This window comes from Pholcus phalangioides, unplaced genomic scaffold (genome assembly GCF_987345545.1).
Source record: "Pholcus phalangioides strain wild (caught in Gottingen) unplaced genomic scaffold, Ppha-v1.0 ptg000009l_1, whole genome shotgun sequence".
Taxonomy (NCBI): Eukaryota; Metazoa; Arthropoda; class Arachnida; order Araneae; family Pholcidae; genus Pholcus; species Pholcus phalangioides.
Genome location: NW_028301602.1, coordinates 25,554,945 through 25,560,486, shown reverse-complemented (window position 1 = coordinate 25,560,486; position 5,542 = coordinate 25,554,945). Strand labels below are relative to the sequence as shown.

Genomic DNA, 5,542 nt, shown 5'->3' with positions numbered 1-5,542 from the left:
CATATAGAAACGTCCTCTCCACGTGTCAATACAAGATTCATCGAAAGATTGGTTATTTGTGAAGATGAAGATTACAAGGAAGAAAATTTATCACTGCCCCCACGCAGTGATATTGATATGGCCAGTGATATTCTATATGCATATGGCCATCTGGTTGGCCTTTGTCATTCACGAGCTATTAGTTGATTGTTGACGTCGTCCATGTACGGTGCCGTTCAACATATATATACGCTCCAAGGTTGAAACATTTTATCTGCTTCCATAGCTTAGATGGTAGAGCACTCGTCCGGCAAGCGAGAGACCGGGGTTCGAGTCCCCGTGGGGGCAGTGATGAATTTTCTTCCCCTTGTAATCTTCATCTCCACAGATAACCAGTCTTCCGATGAATCTTGTACAGAGAACTTGTTTGAACTTATTCCACTGCCATTTGGACGCAATATTACGCCCGTGATCGTAAAATGTGGACTAATCCAAATCATTGTTATTACTTGTTTCCAAATCCTATCGATTAAAACACAAAACGAACACGATCCGTTTAGCCCAAGTATTAAATTTCGTAAACATCTCTCTCTGAACAGCTGTGAATTCAGAAGATAATTTGGATTATAACAACTTGATTTTTTTTCAACGAAAGCATCAATTACAAATTCTTCAAACATTTTCGCATAATACATTTTGTATCGCAAAATGTGAATCAGTAGCATACAAAGTTCTTTATTCCTAATTCACGAAGGAAATATCGAGTTAAAAAAAACACGTAAATGATCCGTATATTTGACATCACAAGGGAGAAGCTTAAAATTTGCCCTTGAGATCTATCAAAGTTATCAAATTTCATTATGCTTACACAATTTCTTATTCTTTCATTCAGTTACCTGGAAACCAATTTTTTTTTTCTGTTTATGATCTGAATAGCATCTAATTAGCATATGCGTTCGAGTTTCGTCTTCTAGATTTTATTCCGTACGAATATTTCCAAGGTTGGAAATTCTCAACTGACGTCTCACGAGACAGAAGACGAATTTAATTGTATGCATACAATGGACATTTTCGAACATTAATCCCTCTCTCAATAACAAAATAAGTATTTTTCCGACTCGAGAATTTATTTAATCCTCATATAAAAATGATGGTTTTTCGAAACACTGGAATTTAATTTTCAAGTTTTCTCCATTATCAGCATATACAAAGTGGTGGGATTTTAAAGATTATATTTTAAGCTTGCGTTTCACATCGGAAAAAGTTTCAAAAATCATTTTGCATTTTAAAATCCATATTTGTTGCTTAATATTTTTGTAACTCAATTAAGGCCTGTAGTTTTATCGTTAAAGCCTCGAGTTTGTTCAAATTCCTTACTTAGCCAAATAATTGATTATTTTTTTTCTATTAACATACTTTTTTTTTCTTAAATTCTTTAAAAATTGTTTAACAAAATGGACAGAATATTTAAAAAAAAAAGACTACAGCTTTTTTTCATAATATATATGTATCAATTCTGTCAGTTCTACTAATTGATTTTTAATGTACTGTAATGTAAAAAAAAAATTACAGATTTCAGAAAGAAGAAGCTTTATCGCTTATGGATGTTATACTCCACAAAAAATTGTTCACCAAAGATTTGAGATGCTTTAACATTAGAACGGCCGGAACAGTCATTTTGACTGTTTTTAATTTTGGAAACGCTGTAAGATCTCGGCAGTATTTAATGTGCAAACTTAATTTATGGTGAATTGTTTTATATTTCTGTACTTGCCCCTTTGTACAAAAATTTGAAGGCATTGAATGTTTTGTTCGCAAGATAACGGCGTTTATACCTAGAACGACCAAGAACGGTCATTTTAGTCAGTGCTAACATTTTTTGTTATCAGAATTGTGCTCGTTTCGTGTTCTTGCTAGTGGTGTCATCTGTCTTCCATGTGTTGAAGTGAAGATGATAAATGCTTGAATTTTCATGTTATATAAGCATCGTGTTGTAGGTCTGCCTGCTCTCTGCGCAGAGAAATTTTCAATTGGAGAACTAACTCGCATTCGTGCCTTGAATTTAGAAAATCACAGAAAATCGACATCAGCTATCAACCAGAGTTGCGCCGGTAAGGTTCGGAATAGACGCATTTCGATGCAGCATGGAGGGGACAAATTTATTGATGTTGAGGGGAAAAAACATTTCTAGTTACGTGCTGTGAACCTAACGGGAAGTTTTGTGCTGTGAACCTAACGAATTCCTGCCCTTTACCTTTCAATTGAAAAGGTGTTCTGTTTCTATTAAGCCCAACTGCACCAAAAAAAAAAATAATAATAATAATTTTTCCAAGTACAATATTCACCGAGGTTGAACATTATAAAGGGCATTTCAGAATTTAGAAAAGTTTCAATGAACTGCAACTTTAAGGAATGTTTAACATGATTTTTCTTGAATTGGTGCCTTTATACAAGGTATAAAGTCATATCCCTATAAATCCCTTATCTTTTGAACCGTTCCTGATAAAAACATAATTTTGCTTAGAAAAAGTATCCGAACACAGTGTGCTTATTTCAAATGTTATTTCTCTCACTGGGGACGGATAATGTACTGAGATACAAAATTTAACTTTTTATACAATATCACACTCCCTAACTTCCAATTAAACAGTTCTTGCGCCGTCTCTTCAGAACTTAATGAGAAAACTCCTTAGCTCTGAAACCGAAATATCTCTGCTAATATTACACTTAAAAATCCTTTTTAACTGCAATATTAGCAGAGATGTTTGAGTTCAAAGGGCATCGAAAATGAGATAAGAGAACAACATATTTTAAAGAAAAAACTCTAGAAATGAAATCGATTCTTGAGTTCATTTGAACTTTTGTGACGGTTGGTGAGGTGTATACGAAGCGGCGAACATGGAGCATTCCTTTATTCTGAATTAACATGCGAAACACACAACCCTTCGTCATGAAGGTTAAAATCGAACTCTTGGAGAATGTGTTCGTCTCTCGATACAGCTTAAATTTCACGTGTCTCGTGAATAAAAATATTACTGTACATCATTGTTAACAGCTTGCCTGTTACACTTTTCTATATTCTGAGATGTTCCGTTTTCTTTCAAACAGCAATAACTCGGCGAATATTGCTCTTAGAAATATGGAATTTTTTTTGTCGACATCAAGAGATACACGGCAACAACTTTTTATAAGAAATTAGAGGACACAGAGGGACCGCATAAAATTTAATATAGGATCTCAGTATATATATATACGATCCTTAGTAAAATGCATGTCATATCTGAAAATGGGTACATTATTTGGTTGCTTTTTCTAATTGAAAGTATGTGTTTATTACCAACGGTTCGTATGACTTAACTTTACGCCCTGTGTACAGTCGATACCGCTTATTGGAATTACAGATAATGTTATCATTCGGGTATTATTACTTTGCAAAGAACGGAACGGACCAATATCATGACGTAGGAAAAATTAATTTTTGTTATCGGGACTTCGGATAATGTTATAATTTTTTTTCTCCCGTGAAAAGATTTTTTTGCGCTTTCAGAAGCTAATGTTTAACCAAACTTATTTTTGTTCTATAAGTTATCGTTATTATAGGCTGCTAGACCACGAAAGAGGCAAGATGTCCCCCCCCCCCGTTCATAAATATTTCCGTACTTATAACGTAATTAGGGTCCGTAGTATGCACTGCGATCCATGTACGCGTGTGGAGCTGCTTTTAGAAAACAGCCTTCCGTCAGCGCCTGTATGGCGAACAAAAATCTCTTTCCTTCAGTTCTTGATCAGTTTCTTTCAGTTGACCAGATTCAAATTACTTCCTCCGAGAGACTTTCTCAAGAGATCTGTGAAACGTAGTGTACATTTAAAAATAATATCATAATTCACGCTATACATTTGGCAGTTTCATTCTAACGCTGAATTACAAAATGATGGATTTTAGCTCAAAGGAAACAAAGTTGAAAAATGAAAAACCAAAACGAAAATATACAATTTTAAAACAGAATTGAAAAAAAAAATAAGAATTTGAACATTCCCCACCCACAATTATGTGGGAAATAAGAGTTGTCCTGTTTTTACCAACACACGTTCCGTTCAGCGAAACGGGATATATGGTACTTTCAAACGGGACTTTGTCGGGTATATTCAGTGCCGTAACTAGCCATTCTTATGCCCTGTGCAAGAATTTGCATTGAGGAGAATTTGCATTCTGGCCCATTTAGGTCCATTCTGGGCCCCCTTCCAAGTGGGCCCTGTGCAGGTGCACCTACCTAGTTACGGCACTGGGTATAGTTCTCATTCGGTTATTGTTATTAGAAATCCAGAGTCCCGATGTGATCACATTAAACAGCGTGAACTGTAAATAAATTGAGACGAATAAAACCTATTATCAAAACACTATAAGATCATATTTTTTGAAAGCACACTTCCCATTTAATATAGGCTTAATCTTTATCAATATTGATTTCAAATAGTAGCATTGGATATTTTTAGAATCGGTGTTACTGAGACAGAATATAAACTGATATATAAAAGGTGAGACGGTGCCATATCTCCCTAGCTGATACCAGAAAGAAAGCTGGTGAGCTATAAATACCTTGAAGCGACGAAATGTGTCACCTTTAATTTTAGATATCATCTCATCCGTAAAGTATAGCGTTAAAAACAAATATAAATTGAAAACGTAGGCGTGTAAATTTCCCAAAAAAAAATTTATGATTCAGAAAATCATTGGTCAATTTTACACGTTCTTTTCCACGAACCCGATTTATTCATCGAGAGCCATAAAAAAAAATTCTCGTTTTGAGAAATTGCTTTAATTTTTTTTTGGTAAAACAGAATAGAGATACCTCCCACGTTTTCTTCTATCTTTCAAATAGCCATCGATAAAAATGCAGGGTTTTTCCATTATTAGTAACAGTTTAACGTTTTCAATTAGACTATACCAAAGATGGTAATTTCTTTTTTGTTGAGATATTTTCTGATTATTATACAGTGAATTGAAATTTTGCAAGAACAAAATTATTGTTTAAAAGAATTTCCATCCTATTGAAGAAATCTCCATTGGCAAATATTTCCAATGGATATTTCTTTTTTTTTCTGAATCCATGTTTGTTAAAGTTTAAAAAAAGAGAAACTTGCAATAATTTACCCTATTAATCATCCGTCTTATGAAATTCCTATCTCATTCCAGAACAAATTTCCCTCTTTCATTATACGCTTGATTAAACGAAATTTTCAACGAAATCACCTAAATAGAATAACATTTTTTCTCTCACTTCTCTGAAACCTTCGAAATTAGGTTTATCAGATGTATCTTTACAATTATTCAGAAGGGAGGAATTAAAACAATTAATGAACATATCTAAGTTAGGTTCAGTTCGATTTTTTATAGCTATGAAAAATTGAATTTTTGTAAACGCTGATGTTGTTAAAAATATATGTTTTCCTTTCAATTTAAAATGAAATTTCTATGTTATGTAATTGAATATTTGCGTACCAGTATTTCAGGTGGAAACCAGTGAGTAAAAATACCATTGTTTACTATCTAATATGCAGTCGG

General features: G+C 33.7%; 1 non-coding gene across 1 annotated transcript; it reads left to right on the top strand.

The window, feature by feature from the left end:
* Positions 1-255: 255 nt before the first annotated feature.
* Positions 256-327, top strand: TRNAA-GGC (transfer RNA alanine (anticodon GGC)). The gene has a single exon. It is a non-coding gene; the product is annotated as a tRNA-Ala (tRNA).
* The last annotated feature ends 5,215 nt before the right edge of the window (positions 328-5,542 follow it).